This window comes from Lygodium microphyllum, chromosome 28 (assembly GCF_053477565.2).
Source record: "Lygodium microphyllum isolate KBCC chromosome 28, Lygodium_microphyllum_v1.1.10, whole genome shotgun sequence".
Classification (NCBI taxonomy): Eukaryota; Viridiplantae; Streptophyta; class Polypodiopsida; order Schizaeales; family Lygodiaceae; genus Lygodium; species Lygodium microphyllum.
Genome location: NC_141162.1, coordinates 64,903,986 through 64,920,098, shown reverse-complemented (window position 1 = coordinate 64,920,098; position 16,113 = coordinate 64,903,986). Strand labels below are relative to the sequence as shown.

General features: G+C 48.9%; 1 protein-coding gene across 2 annotated transcripts in view; it reads left to right on the top strand.

The window, feature by feature from the left end:
- Positions 1 to 16,113, top strand: part of LOC148011546 (uncharacterized) — a 93,838-nt gene that overhangs the window by 43,834 nt on the left and 33,891 nt on the right. The window lies entirely within an intron of this gene.

Genomic DNA, 16,113 nt, shown 5'->3' with positions numbered 1-16,113 from the left:
AGGCGGGGTAGGTGGCTACAGAGAACTATATAGCTTTAGTAGGATTCATGACTGGACCCTTGTATTATGAGAAGCATTATGGCAGAGCACTAGGAGGGTGGTCATCGACATGATGAGCACATCTAATGGGTCTTTTTACAAAGGCGAAGCTAGAGAAGGCACTTTTGGCACTGCGCTCAGGTAAGTGTCTAGGAGAAGATGGACTGGATGAGTCCTCGAACTATTGTGATTTATTAGCGTGTGCCTCACCTCAACTTTCCAAGAGATCATGGTATTAGGGGATATGCTTGAGACGCTTTTCAAGGAATTGATTTACCTCATTTCCAAGGGAAACGAGATACCGGGAGATCATAAGTGGAGATCGATCACTTTGTTCTAAATGACCTACAAGATGCTTGTGAAGGCGATCAGTTTGAGATTGGTCACTGGTCCCTTGATGCTAGACATCATCCACCCCACTCAGACATGTTTTGTTTGAGAGTGTAGCATCTTGGACCACATCTCCACCTTTTGGGAGTCCACCACTCTTACTCTTTCCAAGAACTAGGATCTTCTTGTGCTTCTTCACTTTGAGAAGGCATATGGCAATGTTGATTGAGAGTTCTTGAAGGCTCAATGCTGAGGATGGGATTCCTAGAGTAATGGGTCAACAGAGTTGTAGCTCTCTGTTTCTCAATACATTCAGAGGATATTTGGGGATTTTAGAAGAAAGTTTCTAAAAATCTATTGCGAATTGTAATAATACAACAAAAAAAGAACTTGTATCTTTTTTATCATTTTAATTTACACAATTAGTTATCTATTGAATTTGTTTTCTTTACTAGATATCCAGAAAAATGTATTAGACTGGCCATTGATGATTGGTCATAGGTTACAATGGACCCACGAAGTGTGTTAGAAGAAAGATGGTATACATTTTCACCTATATGGCACAATTGGGGCATGTGAGACCAGATTTTAAGCATATTAAGGTCATACTTGCACACAATAAGGGTTAATGCCTTGAAGTGTAGGCTAGATCTGCCAGAATAGACGGTTACAATTACCAAGATGGCATGATCATGAAAAGTTTGTACAATGTGCATATGTAGGTTGAAAGCTTAAAATGCACATCTCTTTGCATAGAAAACTCATATAAAGATTCCAACATTGTTTTTCTAATATACTCAAAAATAGCTTTCACATGATACCCACATGATACCGATATTGGAAGTGTTCCTAAACATTAGGAGCCTCAGATCGGTCTAAAAATACTTGTCCTAGAATATAGGGATGACGTTTTAAGAAGAGTAAATTTGTGCTTTGTCAAGGCTTACTAAATTTGATTATTTCTATTCTTGGCAATTTTCAATCCAGAAAGGAAGGCTATGCATAGGGAGAGATACTTGTTACACTCCAAAGTGTCCCACCACTTGTCAAACCATCCTTAGTTATTGCAGCTTTACTTTGATGCTTTCTAGTTAGAGTCGACTTTGCTCGATGCTCACGAGGGAGCTAGCACCTACACTTCTCAATGATGGACAGCTCTAGATGTGGTGGATTTTAAATAGTGCAGTACTTTGCTTTTGATGCATCTGACAGTGCCATCGGGGGCAATTGCAAGGATTTCAAGGGGAAGGGCTGCCACTTGGCACACTTGCCAATGCAAGTTGCTGGAGGCTATTTTGTGAGAGAGAGAGAGAGAGAGAGAGAGAGAGAGAGAGGGAGAACCAGAGAGAGAACGATGGAGGGAGACGCGATGGTGGATTTCGCCCTGCTGCCGGCCGTCTGACCTGCGCGTTCTGTTGGTGGTCGTCGCCCGTCAGCCCTGCGTGTCAGGGTCCCTACCGTCATCAGATCTGGGCCCTGTGGGCCGTCGCCTGTTCGCCGATCCGCCCTGCGTCGCCTGTTAACCCTAACCTTGCCGTCGCCCCCCTAACCCTGCCGTCGCCTGTCAGACAGAGCTACACCCTGCCTGTGTTCTCCACTCAGGCGTTTGTCGGGTCCGTTCGGCCCATTCGCCACAGTATTCCGCGCGCTGGTCGTTCTGTGACTACCCCATTGACCCCTGTTCCTTACTGGCTGTGACGTTCCTTCTGGGGTCGCCCTGGTTCGTGAGCAACAGAGAGAAAGTGAGAGCCTGCGCCTACACGTGTGCTACTCGTGCGACGAAGGCGTGTGTACGTAACGCTGTGCCCTTGTGGGACTGCGACCTGTGAGCCACCCGTTTGCATCTTAGCTGTCTGTCGCCTGTTCCTGTAGTGATTGGCAGAGAGAGAGCGAGAGAGAGAGAGGGAGTTCTTGAGAGAGAGAGAGAGAGAGAGAGAGAGAGAGAGAGAGAGAGAGAGAGAGAGAGAGTTCTAGAAAAACGACGCGATCGATGGCGGGAGCGAGACCGAAACCCTGGCATCGACCCGTCGTCTTGTCCGTCGCCTGACACGCCGTCGCCTGTCTGCGTGCTCGTCCGTGCCCGTCAGTCGCCGTCTTTCGTGCTCGTCCACCTGTGCTCGTCAGTCGCTGTGCTCGTCCGCCTGTGCCCGTGCCCATGCGCGTTAGTCGTCGTCGCCGTCGTCCGTGCCCGTCAAAGAGAGAGAGCGAGAGGATCTGACGCGCCTCTCCAGACCCGCAGACGTGCTCCTCTGCCTCACGCGCTACCTGCGTTCTCCCCTTGGACCAGCGTGGGGTCTGTTCGACCCTGTGGCTCAACTCCTGCCCTTGCCTGTCTGCGAACAGCTGGTCGCCCTACAGTGCGCACCGTATATATATATATATATATATATATATATATAGAGAGAGAGAGAGAGAGAGAGAGAGAGAGAGAGAGAGAGAGAGAGAGAGAGAGAGAGAGAGAGAGAGAGAGAGAGAGAGGGGGAGGGAGGGAGGGAGGGAGGGAGGGAGAGAGCGAGAGAGAGAGCTCGCCCTCTGCTTGGATGTTCCGTCGCCCCCTACCTGCTCCCCACCCTGATCTGCCCGTTTTGCCACCAAGGGCTAGCAGCCAATCACACCCAGGTTGCCACACAGAGCGCGCGACAGCATGAGCCAGCAAAGGGAACGAGCCCTTCTCTGCCTGCGGACGTGCCTTCTCTGCACAACGGCCGTCTGTTTCTGCGCACGCGCTTCCCAAGCTTCTTCGTCAGTCCAGTGTCGGGTCCGTTTGGCCTGAGAAAGAGGGAGAGCGGCCTGTGCATTCCTGCCTCCCGTGAGATCTTCGTTCAGCCTCTGACCGGTATACGCAGTGATACACCATGGCTGGCCTGGACCTGGATTTTATAGACCAAACGGTGGCAATGCTTGGTCCGGACTCTGATACCGAGGAACCCGACGATATGGTTCCGTGCAATGAAGAGATGCCCACTGCTCCTGACTTTCAGCCTGCTGGCAAACGCACCAAGCACACTTCGGCGGAGTCAATGGATCATCAGGATCGTTCCTATGCTCAGGTTGCTTCGGACTCTGCAGACTCTCAGGATGTTGACTGGGAGCATTTGCTAGAGTTTGCCAACACTCTACTTGGCGATTATGTTCAACATAATTAGGAAGTCTTTTCTGACTCTGCACCGGAAGATGTTTTGGAAGCCATTGTTGACCCCAAATCTGTCTTGCGCTCCTTTTCAGTATTCTATGATCGCGCGGTGATACTCTTCTTCACTGGTAGAATCCCCCAGCTTTCCCGTATTCGCTAGTGGCTGCACACATGAAAATAGCCACGTGGAATGTGCGAGGAATCTGTTCCCGCCATAAGCAACATGCCATGTGGACTGTATTGCATGAGAATCAGTGGGGTGTCTTGTGTGCTGTTGAACACAAGAGTCACGGTGAAGCTGGAAAAGTTGTGGATTGCCATGGCTTTCGTTTGTTCTATGCAGGGACTCAGGCCATGCGTTATTTTGGTGTGCTCATGATTGTACACGAAAAATATCAACCTCTTCTTATAAAAAATGATGTGCATGGCCGCTTTGTGGTGATTGAAATTTTATTCGATGGAGAAATCTTATGGTTACTTGGTCTCTATGCTCCGAATGATCCTTTATCGCGCCGGGAGCTTTGGCATACTTTGCAGACTTCTTTGTCACTTGGCAGACGGGCCTCTTCATGGGGGATTTCAATATGTGTGTTGATTCTTCGCAGTCCACATCGGAGCATTCGGTAATGGACGTGCCGGAAAGCCGTAGGTGGCATGAGTTGGCTCTTGCTGTTCTTAAGCAAGATCTCTGGTCCTGGCTGCACCCGTCTTCTACAGGGTTTACTTTCCATTCTGCCCAGTATGCAACAACATGGTCGCGGCTGGACCGCATATACATCATGCAGAATGATGATTTCCTCCCTGAGATGCTTGAAATGAAAGTGTTGTAGCAATATGCATTGTCGGACCATTTTCCTCTGCAGCTTGAGATGCTCGCACAACCCATTGCACCTTTTAAGCGATTTTTGGAGAGGCTCCCTTTGCGTTTTAACTCGTCTTATTTGAAGCATGCAATCTTTCAGGGTTATATGCAGCAATTGATTGATAGATTCTTACTGGACTTCTCTCTGGGCACTGCTTCATTTGAACGATTGCTCTCTAATGTGCAGCGGGTTGCTCGGCAGTGTGGAATCCATCATGTCTCTCTTTGTCGACAGCGTTGGCAAGCAGCGGAGGACTTGCTGGTTTTGGTCCGTTCTCTGCTGGTGGACACTCCAGATGATGCATTTCTTCTAGCACTGGCAATGCGTGTCGCTCATCTTATTCAAGAGTTTCAGTTGAAATCGTATCAGCAGGCCAAATTGCAGCATCTGACGGAGACTTTGCAAGATAATGCGTGTCAGACTCATAAGTTCTTTCGAGCCCTCCATGCCTCTCCTGCTAGAGAGAATATGACTAGACTCCTAGATGCAGAAGGGCACCTAGTCCTTGATCCGCAAACTATTGTGCATATGTGTAGGAATTATTTCATCGACCTTCTTGGTTCCACTTCTCCACATTCAGCCCAAACTACTCAGGCCCGTTCAGTTTTTTATGACCTGGTCCGTAATCAGGTTCCGCAGGACATGCAAGCCACTATGGAGTCAGATATTTGTGAGGCAGAGGTTATGGATGTTTTGTTACACTTACCCAAGGATAAAAGTCCTAGCTGGGATGGTCTTACCAATGAGTTCTTTGAGGTTTTTGCTACTCAATTGGCGAAACCATTGACGGCTTTGTTTCAGCAGGTGTGGGAAACGGGGATTATGCCTTCCTCATGGAAAGGACTTATTAAATTGCTTCCAAAGGTTCCTTCGCCGTCTATGTTGAAACATTGGTGCCCAATTTCTTTAATGGGTTCTATGTACAAAATCTTTTCCAAAGTAATGGCGAATCGGCTCCACAAGCATCTCCCTGCCATTGTGCATCCTCTTCAATATGGTTTCATTAAGGGCCGAAACATTCTGCACAATTTATTAAATGCGCAACTGGCGATTGATTATGCAAGGCATTCTAATCAGGAGGTCGTACTGATTCAATTGGACCTGGAAAAGGCTTTCGACTATCTGGACTGGTCTTTTGTTGCAGAGCTTATGTCTGCTATGGGCTTTGGTGATCGGATGTCTCGACTGATCCACATCATCAGTGCAGCGGCCTCTTCGCGAGTCATGTTGAATGGAGGCGTTACCGAGCCATTTGCCCTTGCCCGCTCTCTCAGACAGGGGTGCCCATTGAGCCCTCTTTTCTTTGCCCTTGCGACTCATCCAGTTCTTTCGATGTTATCTCATATGGCAGCTTCCACTTAGTTGGCTGGATTGTCGCTTCCTTCTGGACAACATTTCATTAGTCAATCCTTGGTCGATGACAGTTTTATGATTCTGCGGGCGGATAAGGATAACCTTCGCAAAGCATTGGATGTTTGGGCTCTCTTTGGTCAGGCTTCCGGCCTTCGCATCAATGCGTTGAAATCAGCCATTCTGAGCTGCACGGAGTTGGATTTGTAGTCATTGAACTGGCAAGGTATCGTTGTGCCTCGTGGCTCCATTGTCAGGCAACTTGGCTACCCCTTGGGCGTTGATGTTCCCCCAAAGCAGCTTCTACAGTGGACTTCTCAGAAACTGGCGGCTAAGTTCCTGTATTGGAAGTCTCAGGCTTGGCCATTCCATGTTCGCCTCAAAGTAGCCCAGACAATTATGTTGCCGATGCTCACATATTTCTTGCCCTTGCTGCCCTGGACTACTACTACTCTGAATGCTCTGACTCAGTTTATTCGTTTTATGTTATGGAAGAAAGATTCCTTGCATACAGGCATTTCCTGGATTTCTTGGTCGCATGCGTGCACCCCCAAACGCATGGGTGGAGGAGCTATTTTGGATGCCCAAACTCACATGCTGGCCCTCCGTTGGTCTCTTGTCTGCGCCATGTGCTCAGATCATCATCCGTGGGTCGTTATAGCCCATTATTTCCTTGAGGAGCATGGCCTTCAGCATGGCAATACCCAAATCCAGAGTTCGTGGTGGCATGTTCTTAATGCCGATTCCTGATTCTCTTGTTCCTCTTCATCACTGCTTGCCCAATTGGTATGTTCCTGGAAACTGGTCCTCCGAAAGGCTCAGTGGCATCCGGCGGAGGATCGCTTAGATGCTAATTCTTTTCAATTGGAATTGCTGGCAGTCTTGCGGTTACTTTCACGGGAAGGTAAACAAGAGCTTCGACCACAATTCAACCGTATGGCACGTTTGGGCTTAACTTCAGTCGCAGATGCCACCCTTGCCAGTCGCAATGTGTTAATATCATTTCGTATAGCCAGGAGGATCTTTAGGATCCCTCGTGGATACAGGCATTTTTGGGAACAGCTTTTGATGGTGCTCCAGAGCAGACAACCCTTTCCTGCCCTTGCTTCGGATCGTCCTTGGCAGGATTGGGACTTTGAAGGCCGGCTGAGTTTAGGCAAAGCTTCCGCTAACCAGGTCTATCATCTTCTGATTAAAGATCATCACTGGCTGGTCACTAAAGCTAATGCTCTATGGGGATTGCGTAAATCCCGGTCATGGTGGAGGGCAACTGTGATGGAAGGGTGGCTAAACAAGACACCCTTCAAATATAAGGTCTTTCTTTGGAGGGTGATGATTGGGGGTCTTCCGCTTGCTTCGGCTCTTTCCAAGCGACGAATATCCAATGGCAATTGTTTCTTTTGCACCACCAGTGTCGAATCTGCCCGTCACCGATTTATTTCTTGCCCTATCGCTAAGAAAATATGGTCGTTCTTGTCAGCCGTTTGGAGAGCGGTGGTTGGTTTCTCGCTAAGGCCCTTTGATTGGGTCTTTGTGCAGCCCAAATACCCAACACCGGCACAGCCACATATGAAGCTCGTGTTTCACTTTCTTCGATATTGGGGCTGTTGGCATAACTGGACCATTCGGAATGCTTTTCTTTTTGATTCCGCCTGTAATGTTCAGCGGCATATTGCTAGGCTTAAGGGTCTCTTGTATTGGCAGATAGATCTTCTTCAGCATTCTGACTTACTTTCCCGGGAGGACTTGCCTCCCTGGCATATGGCAATTTCCTCTACATCTTTGCCATGACCTTGTAACTCTTAGAACTAGAACCGTTTCACATGATGGCTTAGTGCCATCATGTATCTTGTAATCAAGTAAACTTGTACTTTTTTCGTAATTAATACAATTACCTTTTACGAAAAAAGAGAGAGCGTACAACAGATACAATATGGCAGGCCTGGATCTGGCTTTCATAGACCAAACGGTGGCAACTCTTGGTCCGGATTCTGACACCGAGGAACCAGAGGACATGGTTCCGTGCACAGAGGAGATGTCCCCTGCTCCTGACCTCCAGCCAGCGGGCAAATGCACCAAGCATACCTCGGCAGGGATAATGGATCATCAGGATCGTTCCTATGCTCAGGTTGCTTCTGATTCTGTGGACTCCCAGGATGTTGATTGGGAGCACCTGTTGGAGTTTGCTAACACTTTGCTGGGCGATTATGTTCAACATAATCAGGAAGTCTTTTCAGACTCTGCAACGGAAGATGTTTTGGAAGCCACTGTGGATCCGAAACATGTCTTGCGTTCCTTTTCAGTATTCTATGAACGTGATGTGATACTTTTTTTCACTGGTAGGATCCCGCTGCTTTCCCGTATTCGCCAGTGGCTGCACAGTTTGCTACAAGAGGAATGTGTTGAAGAGATTTTTGTTGGTCCCCGGGGTTTTTTTGAGGTGCTGTTGAAATCAGAGACACACCGTGCTGCTCTCCTGTCTAAACTGCCACTGTTCGTTGATCGCCGTCTGGTCCATGTGGTGCCATGGCGCCCCATGGCAGATTTTCAACGTGTGCTGCAACGTGAATGCCCTGTGTGGGTTGAAGTGGAAAACTGTCCGGCTGTTTATTGGCCACTGCTAAAAGACGCCATGGCTGTTGTGGGCACTGTTCTAGTCCCCCCAAGCCTAAGGGCCATGAATCGCAACTGCCTGTGTATGTTATGGGATACTGCTCGAAAAAGGCCTGCTTGGTTACGCATTAACTGCTCTGGCATGCATCCTTTACATTTTCGTTTGAAATGGGGCAACTTTGTAGGACATTGCTTTTCATGTGGAAAATTGGGGCATTTTATGGTTGAATGCCCAGAGAAGCACCACACTTCAGATGTCGAGCATGTTGCGCAACCCATGGAAGATATGATGTGTGACGCGCCATCGCAAGATGCCACCCAGCCACCTAAAGTTTTGAATAAAGGTAAACAACAGGTTTCGGGTTTGGATTCTGGTGGCAATGACTGGGTAGATGTACGCGCGAAAAAAGGCAACAAGCATGCTGTTGGCATGATGGATACTGTGCCTGTTGCCTCACCAGATTCCATGCGTACGTATATGCGCAGGAAAGAAATGATGTCTTCAGAGCACTCTGCTCCTGCTATGGTTTCCTCTGCTCCCCGTCAACAGACAGCTAGGAGAGTGTCTTCAGATGGTCCTAAGGGTCCACCCGCTAAGCTGGCTTTTGATACTCGAGGTAATGTCATTACCCCATGGAATCGTCGTTATCCCCGCTCCATCCCCAAGTCAGCGGATATGCCATCCACTTCCAAATCTGGTCGTCAGAACTCTTTTGCCGTGTTAGCTGATTTCTTGGATGAGGATGTACTAGACATTCTTGTCGAAAAGGTCTCATCGAGACAAGCTGTGCCTCGTACCTGATCCTCTTTTGAATCCACATGAAGATAGCTACGTGGAATGTGCGAGGAATTTGTTCTCGCCACAAGCAACATGCCATGTGGACAATATTGCATGAGAATCAGTGGGATGTCTTGTGTGCTGTTGAACACAAGAGTCATAGTGAAGCAGGTAAAGTTGTGGATTGCCATGGTTTTCGTTTGTTCTATGCGGGGACACATGCTAGGCAGTATTCTGGTGTGCTTATGATTGTACATGAAAAATATCAGCCGGTTCTTATCAAGAATGATGTACATGGCCGCTTTGTGGTGATTGAAATTTTATTCGAAGGAGAGATCTTATGGTTACTTGGCCTCTATGCTCCGAATGATCCTCTATCTCGTCGGGAGCTTTGGCATACCTTGCAGAGTTCCTTGTCCCTTGGCAGACGGGGTTTTTTTATGGGGGATTTTAATATGTGTGTTGATTCTTTACAGTCCACATCAGAACATTCGATAATGGATGCGCCGGAAAGACGTACGTATTAGCAATTGGATTTTGCCGTTCTTAAGCAAGATCTCTGGTCTTAGTTGTATCCTTCTTCTACAGGGTTTACCTTCCATTCTGCCCAGTATGCCACAACATGGTCGCGGTTAGACCGCATATACATCATGCAGGATGATGATTTCCTTCCGGAGATGCTCGAAATGAAAGTGTTACAACAATATGCATTGTCGGATCATTTCCCTCTGCAGCTTGAGCTCCTTGCACAACCAATTGCACCTTTCAAGCAATTTCTGGATAGACTCCCGCTGCATTTCAACTCGTCTTATTTGAAGCATGCAATCTTCCAGGGCTATATGCAGCAATTGATTGATCGGTTCTTATTGGATTTCTCATCTCAGGGCACTGCTTCCTTTCAACGCTTGCTCTCCAATGTGCAGCGGGTTGCTCGCCAGTATGGGATCCATCATGCCTCCCTTTGTCAGCGGCGCCGACAAGCAGGCGAGGAACTGCTGGCTTTGGTTCGTTCTTTGCTGGTGGACACTCCCGATGATGCATTTCTGCTATCACTGGCAACGCGTCTGGCTGATCTTATTAAAGAGTTTCAGTTGAAATCCTATTAGCAGGTCAAATTGCAACATCCGACGGACACTCTGCAAGACAGTGCTTGTCAGACCCATAAGTTTTTTCGAGCTCTCCATGCCTCGCCTGCGCAAGAGAATATGACGAGGCTCCAGGATGAAGCAGGTCAAATGGTTCTTGATCCGCAGATGATTGTGAATATGTGTAGAAAGTATTTCCTCGACCTTCTTGGTTCTACTTCTCCACCTTCAGGCCAAATTACTCATGCCCGTTCAGTTTTTTATGATATGGTCTGCAAGCAGGTTCCTCAGGACATGCAATCTACTCTGGAGGTAGATATTTGTGAGTCGGAGGTCATGGATGTTCTGTTACACTTGCCTAAGGATAAAAGTCCTAGCTGGGATGGTCTTACCAATGAGTTCTTTGAGTTTTTTGCCACCCAGCTCGCGAAACCTTTGACGGCTTTGTTTCAGCGGGTATGGGAAACGGGGATTATGCCTTCCTCTTGGAAAGATGGTCTTATTAAACTGCTTCCAAAAGTTCCTTCGCCATCCATGTTGAAACAGTGGCGCCCAATTTCTTTGATGGGTTCTATGTATAAAATCTTTTCAAAGGTTATGGCGAATCGCCTCCATAAGCATCTTCCTGTCATTGTGCATCCTCTCCAATATGGTTTTATTAAGGGCAGAAACATTTTGCACAATGTCTTAAATGCGCAACTGGCAATTGATTATGCAAGGCATTCAAATCAGGAGGTTGTACTGGTTCAATTGGACCTGGAAAAGGCTTTTGATTATCTGGACTGGTCTTTCATTGCAGAACTTATGTCTGCTATGGGCTTTGGTGCCCGGATGTCTCGTCTGATCTATACTATTAGTGTTGCAGCATCTTCGCGGGTCATGTTGAATGGAGGAGTTACCAAGCCAATTGTCCTTGCCCGCTCTGTCAGACAGGGGTGCCCTTTGAGTCCTCTCTTCTTTGCCCTTGCGACTCATCCGGTTCTTTCGATGCTATCTCATATGGCAGCTTCTACTCAATTGGCTGGATTGTTGCTTCCCTCTGGACAACACTTCATTGATCAATCCTTGGCTGATGACAGTTTTATGATTCTGCGTGCGGACAAAGATAATCTTCACAAAGCATTAGATGTTTGGGGTCTCTTTGGTCAGGCTTCTGGTCTGCGCATTAACGCCTTGAAATCGGCCATTCTCAGCTGCACGGAGTCGGATTTGCAGTCACTAGAATGGCAGGGCATGGTTGTCCCCCGTGGCTCCATTGCCAGGCATCTTGGGTACCCTTTGGGGGTTGATGTTCCCCCAAAGCAGCTATTACAGTGGATTTCACAGAAACTGGCGGCTAAGTTTCTGTATTGGAAGTCTCAAACCTGGCCCTTCCATGTTCGCCTCAAAGTAGCCCAGACAATAATGTTGCCAATGCTTACATATTTCTTGCCATTGCTACCCTGGACTACTACGACACTGAATGATCTTACGAAGTCTATTCGTTTCATGTTATGGAAGAAGGATTCCTTGCCTGCGGGTATTTCTTGGTTTCCTTGGTCGCATGCATGCACCCCAAAACGCATGGGTGGAGGGGCTGTTTTGGATCCCCACACTCATATGCTGGCACTCCGCTGGTCTCTTTTTCGCGCCATGTGCTCGGATTGTCATCCTTGGGTCGTCATAGCCCGTTACTTTCTTGAGGATCACAGGCTTCTGCATGGCAATACCCACATCCGCAGTTCGTGGTGGCATGTTCTTAATGCAGATTCTCGGTTCTCCAGTTCTTCCTCATCGCTGCTTGCCCATTTGGTGTGTTCTTGGAAACTGGTCCTCCGGAAGTCTCAGTGGCATCCAGCGGAGGATCGTTTGGCCACTAATTCGTTTCAATTGGAACTGTTGGCAGTCTTGCGGTTAATTTCGTGGGACGATAAACATGAGCTTCGACCACAATTCAACCGTATGGCATGTTTGGGCTTAACTTCGGTCGCGGATGCTACTCTTGCCAGTCGCAATGTGTTCATGTCATTTCGTACAGCCAGGAGGCTTTTCAGGATCCCTCGTGGATACAGGTTTTTATGGGAACAGCTTTTGAGGGTGCTTCAGAGCAAACAATCCTTTCCCGCCCTTGCTACGGATCGTCCTTGGCAGGATTGGGACTTTGCAGGCCGGCTGCATTTAGAAAAGGCTTCAGCTAACCAGGTGTATCATCTTTTGATTAAAGATCATCAATGGCTGGTTACTAAAGCTATTATTTTATGGGGATTGCATAAATCCTGGTCATGGTGGAGGGTAACTGTGATGGAGGGCTGGTTAAATAAGACACCATTCAAATATAAGGTCTTTCTTTGGAGGGTGATGATTGGTGGTCTTCCGCTTGCTTCAGCTCTTTCAAAGCGCCGAATCTCCAATGGCAACTGTTTCTTTTGCACCACCACTGTGGAATCTGCCCGTCATCGTTTTATTTCTTGCCCCCTTGCTAAAAAAATCTGGTCATTCTTGTCAGCCATCTGGCGAGCGGTGGTTGGTTTCTCGCTTCGCCCGTTTGATTGGGTTTTCGCGCAGCCCAAATATCCCACACCGACAGAGCCACATATGAAGATCTTGTTTCACTTTCTTCGATATTGGGGCTGTTGGCACAACTGGACCATTCGGAATGCTTTCCTTTTTGATTCTACTTATAATGTTCAGTGGGATATTGCTAGGCTTAAAGGTTTCTTGTATTGGCAGATAGATCTTCTCCGGCACTCTGACATCCTCTCTCGGGAGGACTTATGCCCCTGGCACATGGCAATTTCCTCTGCGTCTTTGCCATGATTTTGTAACTATTTGGCACTTTGGTTCTTGTAAACAGTCAGTTTGTACACACGATGGGGTAGAGCCATCGTGTATCTTGTAATCATGAAAATTTTCGTAATTAATACAATTACCTTTTACGAAAGAGAGAGAGAGAGAGAGAGAGAGAGAGAGAGAGGAACTCGGCCGACGGAATGATGGCGGATCCTTGCCATGCGCGCCTCCCTGCCCTGCGCCTCCCTGCCCTGTGCGTCGCCTGAAACCCTTTCCCCAGGGCTGCGCAGGATCGCCCTGACCCTGCGTGTAGCTGAACCGCGAGCCAGCGAGGGCGAATCGGCGCCATTTTCCCTGCCCAACGACCCTGGCCTTCTGTACAGCAGCCGCGAACCCCGTCAGAGCGTGCCGTTGCTGCGCCCGTCAGTCCCTCGCGTGGCCACGCTTGTCGCAGCTGCCACCGCCGTCTGCGCCTCGTGCCTGCTCGCTGCACACCTGCTGCAACTTCGCCTTTCTCGACGTCTGGCGTCTGCCCCTCCTGTCGAACGCTGCCCCGCCTGACGTCTGCCCTGCCTGACGACCGCTGCCCCGCCTGACGCCTGCCCCGCCTGTCGTCCGCCCTGCCTGACATCTGCTCCGCCTGTGGTCGACTTCTCTGTGTCAGCGTACGGGGCTGCCGCAGCCATATTTATGCCTCCCCCGTGTTTCTCCTGTTACCCGACACCCCGGGTCATCTGCGCGTGTCTGCCCGGTTCTCCGTTGTAGTCCTGTTGCTGCAGCCGGGTGGTGCACCCCCTGATCTGTACACAGAGGGAGAGAGAGAGAGAGAGAGAGCGACGCCTGACGAGTGCACGCCTGTTCGCCTGTAGTCCCCTGCTTTTCGTCCGCAGGCAGCGCTAAGGAAGCAGTATGGCTGGCCTGGATATGGATTTTCTAGACCGGACGGTGGCAGCCCTCGGCCCTGATTTCGATACAGAGGAGCCGGAGGATATGGTGCCCTGCACGGAAGAGATGCCTCCGGGTTCTAAACTGCCGCCTGCGGGCAAACGCTCCAAGCATACTTCTGACGAGCCAATGGGTCCTCAGGAACGTTCCTATGCGTAGGTTGCCTCTGATCCGGTGGATTCGCCGGAGATTGACTGGGAGCATTTGCTGGACTTTGCCAATACTCTGCTTGGAAACTTTTTCTGATGCAGGCGCTGATGATGTGCTGGAAGCCACGGTGGACCCGAAATCAGTCTTGCAGTCCTTCTCGGTGTTTTATGACCGTGCAGTTATACTTTTCTTCACTGGCAGGATCCCAATGCTTTCACATATTCGCCAGTGGATGCACCATTTATTGCAAGGGGAGTGTGTTGAGGAGATCTTCCTTGGACCTCGCGGCTTTTATGAGGTGCTGTTGAAATCGGAAACACATCGAGCTGAGCTCCTGTCCAAGCTGCCATTATTCTTTGATCACCGCTTGGTCCATGTTGTACCCTGGCGCCCTATGGGCGATTTCCAGCGTCTGCTTCAACGAGAATGCCCGGTATGGGTGGAAGTGGAAAATTGTCCGGCGGCTTATTGGCCATTGTTGAAGGATGCAATGGCCGTTGTGGGAACAATGCTGGTGCCCCCAAGCCTCAGGGCTATGAATCGAAATCGTTTATGCATGTTATGGGACACAGCCAGGAAAAGGCCTGCGTGGCTTCGCCTCAATTGTTCTGGCATGCATCCTTTGCATTTTCGCTTAAAATGGGGCAACTTTGCAGGCCACTGCTTTTCATGTGGTAAATTGGGGCATTTCATGGCCGAATGCCCTGAAAGCCAACCGTCTTCCGAGGATGCGCAGGTTGTGCTGCCTAAGGATGACATGGTGCTTGATGCCTCGACACAGGAGGCCCTTCAGCCACCAAATGTCGTGGATAAAGGCAAACAACAGGTCCTGGGTTTGGATTCTCGTAGCACTGATTGGATTGAGGCACGTAAAAAAAAAAGAAAAAAGTTGGATGCAGGCCTGGCGGATCCTGGGCCTAATACTTCACAGGATTCCGTGCGCACGTATATGCGCAGGAAAGAAATGTTCACTTCACAGCCGGCTGCGCGTACTATGGCCCCGTCTGGCCCCCGTAATCAGTCTACAAGGAAAGCCTATACAGATGGCCCCAAGGGCCCACCTGCTAAGTTGGCGTTTGATACAAAAGGTAATGTGATTACACCCTGGGATCGGCGTTATCCCCTCTCCACTCCCAAGGCAGTGGATGTTCCTTCTACCTCTAAAGCAGGTCGCCAGAATTCGTTTGCTGTCTTGGTTGATTTTCTGGATGAGGGCGTCCTAGATGCTCTCGCGGAAAAGGTGAAAGCGAGGCAACAGGCACCTCGTTCTTGACTCCCTTGTTTGAAGATATATGAAGATAGCCACGTGGAATGTGCGAGGCATTTGCTCTCGCCATAAGCAACATGCTATGTGGACTGTCTTGCATGAGAACCAGTGGGATGTATTGTGTGCAGTTGAGCACAAAAGTCACGCTGAAGCAGGGAAAATTGTGGATTGTTATGGCTTCCGTCTGTTTTATGCAGGGACACATGCTACGCACTATTCGGGCGTGCTGATGATTGTCCATGAGAAATACCAGCCTGTTCTTGTCAAAAATGATGTGCAGGGCCGCTTTCTGGTCATCGAAGTCTTATTTGAAGGAGAAATTTTATGGTTGCTGGGCCTCTATGCTTCGAATGATCCCGCATCCCGACGGGATCTTTGGTCGACTTTGCAGGGCTCCATGTCACTTGGCCGAAGGGGGTTTTTGATGGGAGATTTCTATATGTGTGTTGACTCTTCTTAGTCCACTTTAGGACATTCGGTAATGGATACGCTGGAAAGCCGGGTGTGGAATTCTTTTGCTTTGCGCGTGCTTAAGCAAGATCTTTGGTCGTGGCTTCACCCTTCTTTTTCCGGCTTTACTTTTCATTCCGCACAATATGCAACTACTTGGTCGCGGTTGGACCGAATGTATATCATGCAAGGGGATGATTTTCTGCCCGAGATGCTGGAAATGAAGGTCTTGCAGCAATATGCGTTGTCGGACCATTTCCCCCTCCAGCATGAGATGCGGGCACAATCTATTGCACCTTTTATGCAGTTGCTGGATAGGCTTCCTTTACGTTTCAACTCCT